Here is a 16983-nt window from a genome sequence, read left to right as displayed (position 1 = left end):
ACTGTTGTTAACTGCTGTAGGTTTTCTACTAAAATAAACTTTAGATTGATGCTACTCTGTTATGTCATTGTATTGGCTAATGACAACACTACTCATTTGATGTTTTTTGTTTAGTCTGAGATGTCATTATACTTGCAACTAAAATGAGATGTTAGCCTCTATTGAAGAGCGCAAATGTTAGCAGCCCGTGTATGTATATATTAGAATTGATTTTTTAGTTTCTATAGGCAAAATATAACTAGTAGTTGGTTCAACACAACCATAGATCAAATTCATCTTAAAATCATGTTTGGCCTCTACACCAATTAAGACATGGTGCATTGTTTTTTGATATAGGATTCATGGATTCGAAAGTTGTGCCCATTCATAATTGCCCATGTGGTGCTGGGGTGTGCATATTAAAAGTGTCACGCATGAGCAAAAATCTTGGGCGTGAATTTTGGTGCTATCTTGAGAGTAAAAAGGTTATTAATTATGACATGTTATGTATTGTATGTTTCAAACTAATGACATGTAATAATATTAGTATGAACTAATATTTTGTATTGCAGGGGAGCAGCGGTTGTGGATATTTTAAGTGGTTCAACTCTACAACTACTCATAATGAAAAAAACTAGTGGAAATTGTGTAAGCCACGAGAGGTGGCCAGGGCTAACATTGGTTCAATGACAAAAGATGAAATGTATGATGAAATGTGTAAAATGTTTAAGGCACAAGAGGCTGAAATAATCTTTTTACGCTACCTTCCATGTGTAATTATTGGCCTCTTATTCGGCCTTGTATTTGGGGCCCTTTTTCGACAATGAGCTTAATATAGATAGAACTTGATTACATGTTTTGTGTTGCCTTTTGGCCTCTTACTCGGCCTTGTATATTGGAACCTTATGCGAGAATGATTAAATAAAGATAGAACTTTGTTATATGTTTTATCAGTTAAGTTAAAAAAAATTTGTAAATTTAATTTAGTTCCTAATTTAAATTTTAAAATTATTAGACATTCTTTTCCAAAATTAACAATCTCAAGATAATTATATGAAAATTTGAAATATGAGAAATTATAAATAGTGTATTTTATGTTGTGTCAAAAATATCTGAAAAATACAAATAATATAAAGATGTTCAACAATTCTTATATATTCTAACTCATTTTAAATATTCTTTTCTTTAAATATTGTACAATATTTTTTTTATATTTGTTTCTTACTACTTAAATTGTTCTAGTTAAATTAAAAGATATTTTATATTTCAAAAATGTTATATTATATTTATTTCTATTTTTTTGAACCTTACATTTTATATATTTGTATTATTAGAAGCATACTTGCTTTTTCTATTTTATATTAAATTTTACAATACAAAATTTAGATAAAATTTGAGATTTCATTGGTTTCAGATTCGACTCAAGCTCTCCAAGAGCTCTTGTTTTGTATACAAATATTTGACCATTTTTTTAGTAATATCACGACAAATTATAAATTAATGTAGTTTTATTTTGGTGGACTAAGTATTTTCCACAATTTTGATGACAATTAAATATAATGGCTTTAAAATCATATAATGTGTAATCACGTTAAAATGATGTATTAAAAATATATTTCATTCATCTTAAAAAAAAAAAAATTGTTCATGTTGGTATTCCAATTTCGATTCTTAATGTGCAACCAAATGGAGGAAATGCGTATTCTCGTATTGAATTCTTGGTGAACCAACCAGGCCCAAAATGAATTCCCAAAATTGAAACCTGGATTTCAAGTTCAAGAATCCCAAATCAAGGATTCCGGATGCCAATTCTGAAATCATATTCCAGCAACCAAACGGGCCCTAAAGGATCGAATCAAAACGGTAATTTGTTTCTCTATTTATTCTTCCTCGTTTGTTTCTCTGTTTTGAAGATTTTAGATAACTTTTTATTTCTCTAAATTATGTTTACGTAATTTTTTTATTTTAAAATAGTTTTAATTTATTTTGAAAAAATTAGATCTAACTTTTCTTAACTTCATTATTTAGTTCTATTTTTGTAAGGTTAGTATCAAGTATTCTTTTAGATATTTTAAACATATTGTATATGTACTACTTTAATTGTATAATTTGAACACATGATTGATTTATAATGTTAGTAATTTATTCTACTTTGAATTATGTATACCTTTAATTTATATGTTGCATGCTTAAAGTTAGGAACATGGTTATGGATAGGGACACAAGTAGACTTAGTAAAATCTGGATTTAAAATTTTTGCATTTGTTTCAAAATTGACAAAATGGAATTAGCATACCGGACTTCCAATTTTGCCTCAAAATCAGGTTTTCCAACTTCCTACTAGCAAGTAGGAATTGAAAATCAAAACCTAGTTATGGTTTTTAAGGAGTGTAAAAACAATAGATTGGACTACTTTTTGAAATTTGCTTTCAACTCCAAGCTTAGGCATAAAAATGTGCCTTCACATGTCTGAGTGAAACAAACAGTTCAAGGAAAATCCCAAAAATCAGAATGAAGATTTGCAAAACCTTGATTTGGCTAAACCAAGGTTTGTAGAAATCTTGGTTTTTTAAATTTCACAAACCAAATGAACCCTTAGAGTGAGGGTTAGGGTTAGGAGTTAGGTGAGATTAATATTAAAGCAGTAATTAGTATTTTTATGTTAACAATTATAATTAAATTTTATTAAAGTTAAAGTTATAATTATGATTAGGTGTTAGGATTAGGGTTAGTATTAGATTATAGTTTATTTGGGTTCATATTAAGGTATACATGCATATGGTTAAAATTATAGGGAAAGTTAGGATAAAGTCTCTCTCTCCATTGACATGTACCTTCTCTTTCTCTCTCTCACAAAGATAATTAAACATGAATTGTAATATCTTATATATTAGGTATATAATGATTAATTTTTAATTAAGATTAAAGGTGGAGCTATAATTAAATTATATTTCAACTTAATTTAGTATTAGAGTTGGGTGAGTTCTAATTTATTTAGGGTAATATTGTGATTTGAAACATGAACATTTTTTCTTAAGGTGTCAATTAAGGGCGAAGTTGTGATTTGAAACATTAGTTTAAAAAATATAATATAATTGTATCTCAAAAATAATTATACATAATAGATTATAAATTAATATTATCAAAATTAATAAAAGCCTTTTGTTAGGATTCATATTACAATTTGGTTATCATGATTGTTTGGGTTGAGTTTAAGAGTAAGGTTATGATTTAGGTTAAATTATAGCTAGGGTTAAAATACAAATAGATTAGCTTAGTTATTGTTATGATTTAAGGAAAATTTTGGTTACAGTTCAGGTAAGGTAAGGGTTGGGCTGTAAATTAGAGGGAAATGAGTTGTAGTTAGAGTTAGAAAATTATTTTAAAGTTAGAGTTGGTCATGTTTAAAGTTTATTTGTTGTTAAGGCTTTATAATTTTTAAGAAATAAATATTTTTAAGAAAATTAAATAATTCATAATAAACAAAGAAATTCAAAAATAAAATCAATATAAATGGTTCATTTCTTCTTCCTCTTTTTTAATATATAAAAAAAAATTTACTATTTTAATTTTCATTTTTCATGCAAATCATGTAAATTTTAAAATTAAACTAAGCTCTATTGTTTACTTTGTTAATGACTAATTAATAATTTATTTAGTTTTAAAACTTAATATTTGTGTTATTATATTTTTTCTATTTAAAAAAAATATTTTTGTTGCTAATTGTTAAGACTAATTTTGTCAAATTTAAAGTAAAATCTAGATTTAATACTTCTATTTTTTTTACATATTTAAAAAAAAATTATATTCTAATTTGTTATTTACAGTTGTCAAATAAAAATAGAAATATTAATAGTTTTATGAATAGATATGGATTTATATAAAATAAATAAATTATCCAATCATGAATATTATGTAAAATTTATTAAAATCTTTTTATACTTTTTAACATATTAAAAATTGTCTATATATATTTTCCATATTAAAATCTTTTTATACCTTTTTAGTATCTAAATTTAAATAGAATCTTTTGCACTTTTACATATTAAGATCTTTCTATAATATTTTTTCGACATATTAAAATCTTTTTATTATCTTTTTACAATTTTTATAAACATTATTATTATTATTTAATTAAAACTATTAAGTAAAAAATAGTAACCTAAATATATTCAAATTTTAGATTACAATAAATTATATTTTTTAAATTGTAAATGATCCAACAATAGCAAAGTAAATATTAAATTCTAGATAAGAATATAGATATGAATAGAACCTTTCTAATTCTATTATATGTAAATCAATTTAATTTTTTATAGAACAAAAAATTTAATAGAATATTTAAAAAATAAATAAAATTAAAACTGATTGAAAAATATTTAAATTAATTATTCCTAATATAACCTTTAATTATTTACATAAAATGATTAAAAATAATTTAATTATACTAAATTCTACATCTTTTAAAAATGTATTTAAATTTTTTTTAAAATGAGTCTACAAATCAATGCGATTTTTTTTGGAAGTCTTCATCTCTTTCTACAAAAAATTGATGAAAGTGCATTGTACACATAATGAAAGGAAGTATTTCAATAACAAAAAATAGTTTTTTAGCTCCTCTAATATGCTTATAAATCTATGGATGTTGATATTCTTATAGAAGAAAAACCATAAATCAACAAACGGGTATGTGCAGGATCATGGTGTGCCAAAAAGTGGCGATGTGAAAAAAAGAGAGTTTGAAGACGCCTAAAAGCGCTTCAAAATCTGCTCTGACTTTTTTTTACCTATCCAGGAACCAAACCTGGAAGGTTAAGCCGAGCCTTATCAGATATCCGATATCATATCGGATATCCGATTTTAAATCCAATATCCGACTAATAATTAAAATCATATAATAGTATGATATATTATTTATTATTATTATTATTGATATAAAATAATAATAATAATATTAAATAATATATCATACTATTATATTATAATAATATTATTATAATAATTATTATACTATAATATAATAATATTATTATAATAATTATTATACTATAATATAATAATATTATTATAATAATAATTATTATACTATAATATAATAATAATATTATAATTATTATTATACTATAATATAATAATAATATTATTATAATAATTATTATACTATAATATAATAATAATATTATTATTATATTATAATCGTATAATATTATACTATAATAATAATATTATAATAACATATTATATTATAATAATATAATATAATATTTCATATATTATAATATATAGTAATGTAATATAATATATATATGTATAATATAATATAATAATAAAAAGTGATATCTTATAATATAATATATAATAAAAAAGTATAATATATTATAAATTATAATAATATAGTATAATAATAATATTTTATATTATAATATATAGTAAATTAATATAATAAATATAAAATATAATATAAAAATATATAAAATGTAATATATATGTTATATTATATATATTATAATATCGGATATCCGATACCTGTGCATGGATTAAACACAAAATCACAGACCCGCGGCCCTTATTTTCACGCGAATTTGGGCCAGTCAGATCGGATATCAGATAATAAATCGGATATCAGATAGCAAATCGGATATCAGATATCAGGTATGTTCCCCCCCCGACTCATTTTTAACCTAAATTTAATAGATTTAACAAGATTTTGTTTGTTTTAGTTGAATCTAGGGTTTTTTTTGACAAAAATGGTTAAAATTTAGATTTTTTTAAAAATATATATTACGTTTTGCAATTCAATAGGAATAGCTGATCAAAATGATGACACTGAGGCAGGGAATAATATTCCTCGCAACCCACCACCAAACGATCTAGTATCCCCACAAAACCGTCCACCAAATGATCCTCTACCTCCTCAAAACCCTCCTCGAATCGAGGATTTGATAAATGAAAATCTCACTGAGTTGAGAGGTTTGCATAGAACATACAATAATGTACCTGCACTGGCTCCTATGTTATCCACGTTAAACACCATAGTGGATAACATTGAAACTCTTACAAACCAACAAAATGCCGCTCTTCGTTGGCGTGATGAAATGCACCAAATGTTTGATGATGGTTTGGATTATGATGAGGTCGCGGCCCTCAACATAACCAAAGACGATTTGGCAAGCCTTTTTGCTAACCAAAAAATGGGTATACCAGTTGACCCAAAAAAAACCAAACTATCGATTAAATGGTGCACAAATGACGCCATACGTGCAAATTTTTGGGACCGTTGGTGGATGGTCTTTGATATCCCTCCACATGGCAATTTAGACATACCACTTTATTTCCTTAAAAAATTATATGCAGAATTTGTGTTGAAACTTAAAGTGAACTATTGGAGCATGAAGCCCAACATGGGCTTAGGACTAGGAGCTCCTCAGGATAGACCCTCTTCCCAGCGGAAGAAACTTGGCACTTTTGTCCCCCCCCTGATATCTCCCCCCCTCCTTGAGTGCAGTATCCAGATATTATGGCAGAGGCTAGCTCTCAGACCATCAGAGCCATTCATAGGCTGAGTAGCCTAATGATATCTCAGGCTAGGTCAGTCTTGCCTCCTCGTGTTGATGATGTTGGTGCCAGTTCATCATCGGCTAGCTCATCACACATTTGTGTGCCTCACACTTGCATTACATGCAAGAATATTTGCCTGGGTTCCATAGGTGATCTTCTTGAGTATCATTTTGTATTAGACGAGGATACACCAGACGCACGTGCAGAGGCTACAGACCTTGATGCGAGAGAGGAGGGGAATGTAGAGGCATGGAATCCTTCAGTGTCGGTACGTGTATACATTTTTTTGTTATGACATATGTGATTTAAAATTAATTTTTATAATAGAGTAATTTTAATTTTTAAGCCATACTGACTTTTACATGTATGTGATCTTCATTCATGTTTAGTTGATGACTGAGGAGGAGCTCAGACAGATAGATGATGCTACACTCTCGGCCATTTCATTTGGCCTTGAGACATCTACGGTACATTATGTTTTGTTCACATTTCTTTTTTCTATTTGATATTGTAGCATATATGGTTGCTAATCTTTCTTTTATCTTGCAGATACCACCTGCCCCGGGGGGACAAAGTGCGGGGGGTGAGCCAGCATGCATTGACAAAGGAAAGGTAATTAGATGTTTTCTAATTGATTAAATATTGATGCATTCTTGTAAAATGTTTGTGGTAATCTCATTTAATTACATTATTTATTGTATATAGGGTGTGGCTACTGGCGATGAGCCTGTACAGATTTGGCATCCTAGATCATCAGGGATTTTCATTCGCACAGAGAGCCCCATTGTATGTATAAGTATCATTTTTTTTTTTTTTTTTAATTGATGCAGAGGAAAGTATGATTTTTGTTCTATACAATTTCTATGATTTTTTCTGTACCAATAATGATTCATGTCTTGCATATGTTCATTACAACTTAAATAGGCTTATATGCACCTGTCCAACCGACCAAGTTGGTTACAAAGGTTTATTTAATCAAACAAATACCAAATTACTACTTTCCCTCCAAAACTAATATGGCCGTTTGAATTTGAAATTCAAATTTCAAACTATAGTTTTTATGCATTCCCTAACTTTTTAAACTATTCCATTGACTCAAAATTGGTCATATGGATTTATTAAATGCAACTAAGTAAATTTCCAGAAAATTGAAGTTTTTATTATTTTTTCTCCAAACCATCGTACACTTTGATCTCCCCCTTTCAACTGAGATCACATATGACATATATAAAGGTCTACATGACTGTTGGAACAACCATATAGGCGTTCCCAACCATAAAACAAACAAACAACCACTTTTTGCTAATACTGTTTAGACTCTAAATACCCTATTCTAAGGCCTTTTGGTCCCATGGAGTCACTTGGTTTATAACCACACCAAAATGCTTGTGGGCCTTACATGTGCCTTTATTACAAAACATTGACCAACTTGTAAAATATGGACCAAACCTTTATTCCAACTTCCTAATCTACTTGAATCCTCGCTTTCATGGAGTGGCAAGGTGTCCGGCAACAGAGATACTTGTTCCCCCCTGCCATATAGGTTAGGTGCCCTGCACCACCTTTCCTCTCTCTCATTCTGAACACTAGTCCACCAAGTGAGTGATGTTCCTCTCAGTCTTGTTGTTGCTACTTTTACCTTCTTATCTGCTCTATGTCTTCAAGATCAAAGTAGTTCTCAAGGGCCTCTATCCACCCTAGCACTTCTTCACTATCCATTTTACCCTGGTATATTGGAAAATCAATATGGTTCTTCCCACCATTACCTTGTACTGCCTTAATGATTATCATAAATCTCCTTTCTTCAGGATCATTTGTTGTCTCATGCTCTTGCCTTGCATTACCAACCTCTTCTTCTTCATGGTTCTCTCCATGATTTCTTCCTCTAACCTCTTCTCCTCTAGGTTCTTTCCTTTCCTTTTCTAAGGATTCTATCCTTGCAATAAGCTTCAGCCTCTCTCTTCTCATCTGTCTTTCTTCCCTCACTCTAGATGCTTCAAGTTCTCTCCTCTCTCTTTTCTCTTTTGCCAACTCTTCTCTTAATTCTTCAAGTTCTCTAGCCATTTGATTTTTAGGAGGCGTTTTCACAACAAGTTTTCTTCCTTCCAAAGGGCCAACTCACTGATTCTCTTTCTTTCCTCACCAAGAAATCTCTGGACACCACTTATGTACCTTTCAACTCTGGGACACACAAGGAGGAATTAGACACACCAAGGCTTCAGCAAAGGGACCAACACACTAAGGATTTTCAAGATTATAGGTCTTGGTCACTCTCCTAAACACCCAAACTTCAAAACCCTCCTTAAAATGGCTTAAAAACTAGGGCCTGCTTGTTCAAACCCCAAAACTCAATTCTAGAACGTTTTGACTTGTCTAATGACAAGATATGATCATGACAACCTACATGAACCTATCAAATGACACATCTACCATATGAAATCCTAAAATCCTATCTCATGCCCAATTACAACTTTCTTCCACATATGAGTCCAACATTATAACTTTGTATGCTTCCATGAGCCATAATTGGTGCAAGGATTGCCCAATTGACTTCAAGAGATGTTCCATGATCTCTGTAATGCCTTGGATCTTCAATGTTCCCCTGATGAGCATGGGATGCTCTTGCATCACTTATCTTCATAAATAAATTCAAAACTAATTTCCGTGATATTAACAACTACTATTTTGTATCTCATAGGAGACTCCTAGTGCACATGAGGTTCGACGGGACAGTTATGTAGATTTGATGATGCGGCCACTCACTCCTGAGGAGGAGCCTACAATAGTAAGTTGTAGTTTGAATTCATGATTAAATATGTTATAAATTTAGCATGCTATGAATTATAATGTTATAGTTTAAATTGTAGATTCATCTGACAAAGGTATTTGAACATATACAGCCCACAATCACAGAGGTACCAGCATTGCCGAGGGCATACGAGAGGACTCCTGATCGGCACAGGAGGTCGACGAGAGAGGTATTTATTATGAAATTTTGATAGTATTAATCTCCAATACGGAAAATATCATTATGCATTTGAGTAATTCAATGTTAGATACGTAGAATCATATAAATTTAGTAGTCTAACTTTGGGTTTTCCTTTTTTGTTTATGTAGGAGGCATCCGATGCACCTAGTGCAGCGAAGAGGCTGCATTTTGATCATCCACCAGCACCCTAGGATAGTATAGTTTTCGTAGGATGCATCATGAGACATTTTGAGATGGCATATGCCACATTGTATATAGAAACATTGATATTATACACATTCTGATGGCAGGATCAGCCACATTTTGTATATGGATCTATGTATTTTGATATATATATATATATTTGAGTACTTTGTCTATGGATACATGATCTTTGATAAATATTTGTGTAAAATTTTGTCTATGGATACATTTATTTTGATATATATTTTTATCATTTACGTGCACAATGATATACATATTAATTTAGTATCTAGTATTGTTCAATTTATCGTGGATCATGTGTCATGCCCTAAATTTTACTAGTAAAAACACAACAATTTTTTTTTTTTTTTTTTAGCTTATGAAGTCGCATAAGAAATTACATATTGTAAAACAAGGTTATCATTGAATAGGAGTTCAAGACTCATGTGAATAGTGTGAAGGTGTTAACATTTTAGTCACAGGTGGTTTTCAAATAGATTGGATGACAGTCTAGTTCAAGTTAGCGTCACGAGTCAAATGAGCAAGTTCAAGATACAACACTCATAAATTAGTGAGGTAATTCATATCCTAACAAGCCTCTGATACTAATATTCTATTAGGGTCTGTCAGTTGTATCATATGGACTAGGTCGTGATTCTAGCATGTAAGGGAAGGGGATCAAAATTACTTATTATCCTCATTACCAATGTACACACATTCATTAATCATTACAATATATATTAATGTGACAATTAGTATATTACTATATCCTCATTATATATCAAAATTGCTTCCTCACCAAATTATTGAGTGCACAACAAGATTGTAAGCAATCTACTAAGTTTTAAATTTATACAATCAATGGTATCACATAACATCTATGGATTGTTATTATCAACTAGTCATTTACAATACCACAAGGAGAAAACTTTCTTTCACATTTTCAAATGATAACAATGATGTCAAAGCAAATCTGTGACTCATACCAATGCTTTCATAACAATATAAACTCCAAATGAAACATGCATATACAACCTTATCAATATTTTCTTCTACACGTACATTAGGTTACAATGATACAATCTCCTTCCATCACAATGGGGCAACATAAGGGACTTTTCAAAATCATAAGGAACATGGACATTGAAAGATATGGATAATGAGTAGCATGAACATTGTCCAACATGATCATTGAGAACATGAACAAGCTGGTGAATCCTTCTTCACAAATGAGGGCACAATGTCAAGTTTTCTCATCCACCATCAATCTGCAAGATGATCATTCCAAGCCATTTCCATTGCTCCCTTGGACACAAATCTGCATATGCAACACAACAAAATAACAAGGACCATGGGTGCTTTCCACCCAACCATAGGCCTCAAAGAGACCACCCCCACGCTAGGGAACAAGGCTCAAACTGGGATACACATACAATCTTTCAATGCATAAACATTACATTTCAAACTTGAACAATTTCCCCCCAAGACTATTTCACAATGGCTTCACAGATGGAACCATAAACATAGGGTGAAGGTGTGTTCTAAAATGGAGACTTGCCATACCAAACCATATTTGCAATAAACAATTTTCATGCCCTCTCGGGGCTATCATAATTCACCAAATTTCATGCCCTCTTGGGCCTATCATAAATGAACCATTTAATGCCCTCTCGGGGCCTCCACATTTCCTCCTCCAAACCCACTACCATCAGCTGTAACTCCTCAAACTTCCTTTCTACACCATACTTTCCTTATCACCCTCAGCAAGATATGAAATGTTATGGCATACAATGGAGCCCATACTCCAAGGTTCTCAATACATTTTTCGAACCCAACTTAAGCCCTTCACCCTGGACTTCTCTTCCCTTCCCACAAGGGTGAGTGTAAGTCCCAATCCCATAACAATACTCAAGCACAAAACAAGAAAACAAAACCAAGTAGAAATAAAACAAGAAATTTTGGCAAACACCCCACTAGTTTGGCCAAGACCCTCTAATAAAGCCTTCCCACTAACTTATTTTAGCAAAAACACTAAGCCACTCCATCCTTACGAACTTGTCTCCTCTAACAGTTCATCGATAGCCCTCACGAGCTCTGAGTTATGACCCTCAAAGGATCAACCTCAAAATGCACTTAGAGCACCTTGAAGACTCCTCGGTACGGGGTGGCCGCAAACGATGGATGGTCTTCGTGGCCAGAACAAAGGTGTGACTAAGGTTCACCCGCTCATCTGGAGCTAATGGGACTGACGATTCGATGCCAAGATCAACGGTTTCAAAGTTACGCTGTGGTGCACCTATGGACTGAGGCACACTGCGAGTTTTGGCATCGAGCGAGATCGTTGTGCTGAATCCAAACGGAATGTGATCTCTCAAAAATGAGATAGGTTATTTTAGGCCTTAGGATCACCGTCTTGTAGCATTTGACAGTTCGTCGATAGCCCTCACGAGCTCTGAGTTATGACCCTCGAAGGATCGACCTCAAAATGCACTTAGAGCACCTTGAAGACTCCTCGGTACGGGGTGGCCGCAAATGATGGATGGTCTTCGTGGCCAGAACAAGGGTGTAACTAGGGTTCAACCGCCCATCCAAAGCTAATGGCACTGACGATTCGATGCCAAGATCAGCGGTTTCAAAGTTACGCTGTGGTGCACCTATGAACTGAGGCACACTGCGAGTTTTGGCATCGAGCGAGATCGCTGTGCTGAATCCAAACGGAATGTGATCTCTCAAAAATGAGATAGGTTATTTTAGGCCTCAGGATCACCGTCCTGTAGCATTTGACAGTTCATCGATAGCCCTCACGAGCTCTGAGTTATGACCCTCGAAAGATTGACCTCAAAATGCACTTAGAGCACCTTAGAGACTCCTCGGTATGGGGTGGCTGCAAATGATGGATGGTCTTCGTGGCCAGAAAAAGGGGGTGAATAGGGTTCACCCGCCCATCTAGAGCTAATGGCACTGACGATTCGATGCCAAGATTAGCGGTTTCAAAGTTACGCTGTGGTGCACCTATGAACTGAGGCACACTGCGAGTTTTGGCATCGAGCAAGATCGCTGTGCTGAATCCAAACGGAATGTGATCTCTCAAAAATGAGATAGGTTATTTTAGGCCTCAGGATCATCATCCTGTAGCATTTGACAGTTCATCAATAGCCCTCACGAGCTCTGAGTTATGACCCTCGAAAGATCGACCTCCAAATGCACTTAGAGCACCTTGGAGACTCCTCGATATGGGGTGGGCGCAAATGATGGATGATTGTTTGAAGACTACTCCATGTGTCACTATCTTTCTTGGAAAAAAATTGCTTTTGAACATCAAGCTTGCAATATTATCAATTATTGTCAAACTTTTTCAACCAAGTCAAAATGTCAAATGCAAATATTTGTTTGCATTTTTTGCTAAGGGGAGTTTCATAAATTGACTTTGATTTTCTATGTCTCTAGTGCTTGAACATAATTAAAATGGCTCTTTGGTCTTAGAGCTATTGGTATTTTCTAACTTCATGGTCTATGATATGCATACTAAGAATTTCTTTCACTAAATGGTTTCCTTGATCTATTGACTACACTTAAATTTGTTCACTTGTCATCTCTCTTTCTATATGTTCAATACAAAAAGCTAGAAGAGACAAATAATCTTTCTTACCTTCATCTCTCTAAGCACATGATAGAAATCAATTCTAAACTTGAGAAAAGGTTAGAGGAGAATATTGCATTCTTAAACTAATCTCCCTTAAGACCTTTACATACACACAGGGCATTCTTAAATTAATCTCCATGGAAGAAAATTTCATAAAACTAAAGATTCCATAGTGTTGAAACATAAAATCCAAGATCTCATTTATGATGGAATTGTTGATACCTCTAATGACTCATCCACTCATAGCCTTCATATCCAACTTCATATCATGTCAGTATGCATGTGCTATCTTGCTTATTGGCTTTAATTGCTTATCCTACATGCTATCTTCTTTCATGGATTTTATGGCTTATCCCAAATGTGCTTCATACAACTTTTCAATATGAAAGTCTTTCAAAACATTATACAATATTATGACTCTTTATGCTTTCAAATGCTATGATTGGTTGTAAAATGGAAGAAATCAAGTATTCTAATTGTTCATCCGTACTTTATGGATTTTTCTTATTTGATTAGTTTGATAAAAATAGTTTTAATAATCATAATGTCAGCTTTATGTTAAATAAGGAAAAAACCAAATTTGTAATAAGATATCCGCATGCAATTATCTTTCATATAGTTATAAATGCTCTTAAAATTGTCGTTATAGCCTTGTATCACATGCAAATATGATTTGGAAGAACTTGTTCAATATCTTCCTCTTATAATTCCTTACAAAGAACCTACCAAAATACAAAAACCATATACAAAAAACTACACATTTTACATCATAATACATCATAAATTTTCGAACACCTAAGGTTATATTTTTGAATTCTTTTCGATTGGTTGGGCCCCAAAACACTACTTTTTACAAATCCCATGAAAAAAGAGGTAAAAAAGTAATGTTGTTGGGTCTGTAGGGAAAGTCAAATATTTGAAATTGATGCCAGTATAATTGGATATCCGATAATAGATCGGATATCCGATCCAGGATCGGATATCCGATATAGGAAAAGGACTTTTGTGGGGAAAACTTGCTAAGGTTTCCCTCCTTTGCCACAATAATATTAATATTATGAAAATATTTGGAGGCAAACGACTTTAATTTATAACTAAGTTAATAGTATATTAGTATTAGTATAAAATATCAATAATATTAATATAAAATAGTATTAATATACCTATAGTATCAATATTATTATTATACATATAATAGTATTAATATTATTAATATAGATATAATAGTGTAAATATATAGTGTTTATTTATATTAAGCTACAATATATAGTATTAATATATATTATTATTATAGCTATAATAGTATTATTATTATTACTATACATATAATAATATTAATATTTAGTGTTTATTTATATTATAATTATTATCCTAAAATAGTATAAATAGTACATCCTAAAATATTACGTTATCTATACTAAAATATTACGCTATTATGTAGATATATTAATAACATATATATTAATATAATAATATTTATAATATATATTATATTTAATAAAAATATTACGTTGTTATATATATATTATATTATTATACATATTAATATAATAATATATAATACAAAGAGGGTCGTCATTTAATGGGTCAAAGGGGGTCATAGGTCACCCTATGACCCCCTTTGACCCATATGAATGACTCGACTATGTCCCTAGGGGTCCTAGGACCCCTAGGGACATATGTCGTCATTTAATGGGTCAAAGAGGGTCATAGGTCACCCTATGACCCCCTTTGACCCATATTACCCATTCGATTATGTCCCTTGGGGTCCAAGGACCCCAAGGGACATATGTGGTCGTTTAATGGGTCAAAGAGGGTCATAGGGTGACCTATGACCCCCTTTGACCCATAATACCCATTCGAATATGTCCCTAGGGGTCCTAGGACCCCTAGAGACATATGTCATCGTTTAATGAGTCAAGAGGGTCATAGGGTGACCTATGATCCCCTTTGACCCATATGTACGATTCGAATATGTCCCTAGGGGTCTTAGGACCCTTAGGGACATATGTCGTCGTTTAATGCATCAAAGGGGGTCATAGGGTGCTTTGACTCATATGAACGATTCAAATATGTATGTTGTCGTTTAATGGGTCAAAGGGGGTCATAGGTCACCCTATGACCCCCTTTGACCCATATGAACGATTGAAATATGTCCCTAGGGTCCTAGGACCCCTAGGGACATATGTCGTCATTTAATGGGTCAAAGAGGGTCATAGGTCACCCTATGACCCCATTTGACCCATATTACCCATTCGAATATGTCCCTTGGGGTCCGAGGACCCCTAGGGACATATGTCGTCGTTTAATGGGTCAAAGAGGGTCATAAGTCACCCTATGACCCCTTTTGACCCATATTACCCATTCGAATATGTCCCTAGGGGTCCTAGGACCCCTAGAGACATATATCGTCATTTAATGCGTTAAGAGGGTCATAGGTCACCCTATGACCCCCTTTGACCCATATGAATGATTCGAATATGTCCCTAGGGGTCTTAGGACCCCTAGAGACATATGTCATCGTTTAATGGGTCAAAGAGAGTCATAGGTTACCCTATGACCCCATTTGACCCATATTACCCATTCGAATATGTCCCTAGGGGTCCTAGGACCCTTAGGGACATATGTCGTCGTTTAATGGGTCAAAGAGGGTCATCGGTCACCCTATGACCCCCTTTGACCCATATTACCCATTCGAATATGTCCCTAGGGGTCCGAGGACCCCTAAAGACATATATCATCGTTTAATGGGTCAAAAGGGTCATAGGTCACCCTATGACCCCCTTTGACCCATATGAACGATTCGAATATGTCCCTAGGGGTCCTAGGACCCCTAGAGACATATGTCGTCGTTTAATGGGTCAAAGAGGGTCATAAGTTACCCTATGACCCTATTTGACCCATATTACCCATTCGAATATGTCCCTAGGGGTCCTAGGACCCCTAAGGACATATGCCGTCATTTAATGGGTCAAAGGGGGTCATAGGTCACCCTATGACCCCCTTTGACTCATATGAATGATTCAAATATGTCCCTAGGGGTCCTAGGACCCCTAGGGACATATGTCGTCGTTTAATGGGTCAAAGGGACCTATGACCCCCTTTGACCCATATGAACCATTCGAATATGTCCCTAGGGTCCTAAGACCCCTAGGGACATATGTTGTCGTTTAATGGGTCAAAGGGGGTCATAGGTCACCCTATGACCCTCTTTGACTCATATGAACGATTCAAATATGTCCCTAGGGGTCCTAGGACCCCTAGGGACATATGTCGTCATTTAATGGGTCAAAGGGGGTCATAGGTCACCCTATGACCCCTTTTGACCCATATGAACCATTCGAATATGTCCCTAGGGTCCTAGGACCCCTAGGGACATATGTCTTCGTTTAATGGGTCAAAGAGGGTCATAGGTCACCCTATGACCCCCTTTGACCCATATTACCCATTCGAATATGTGCCTAGGGGTCCTAGGACCCCTAGGGACATATGTCGTCATTTAATGGGTCAAAGAGGGTCATAGGTCACCCTATGACCCCCTTTGACCCATATTACCCATTCGAATATGTCCCTAGGGGTCTTAGGACCCCTAGAGACATATATCATCGTTTAATGGGTCAAGAGGGTCATA

At 33.4% G+C, this 16983-nt stretch overlaps 1 long non-coding RNA gene across 1 annotated transcript; it reads left to right on the top strand.

Moving 5' to 3' along the window:
- Positions 1 to 34: 34 nt before the first annotated feature.
- LOC149530864 (uncharacterized) lies at positions 35 to 929 on the top strand. Its single transcript, XR_016358781.1, has 3 exons — positions 35 to 189; positions 337 to 464; positions 552 to 929. It is a non-coding gene; the product is annotated as an uncharacterized LOC149530864 (long non-coding RNA).
- The last annotated feature ends 16054 nt before the right edge of the window (positions 930 to 16983 follow it).

The sequence above is a fragment of the Cupressus sempervirens genome, chromosome 11 (assembly GCF_028749045.1).
Source record: "Cupressus sempervirens isolate cs-2001-9-10 chromosome 11, ASM2874904v1, whole genome shotgun sequence".
NCBI classification, from domain to species: domain Eukaryota; kingdom Viridiplantae; phylum Streptophyta; class Pinopsida; order Cupressales; family Cupressaceae; genus Cupressus; species Cupressus sempervirens.
This window is presented reverse-complemented; position numbering and strand designations above follow the sequence as displayed.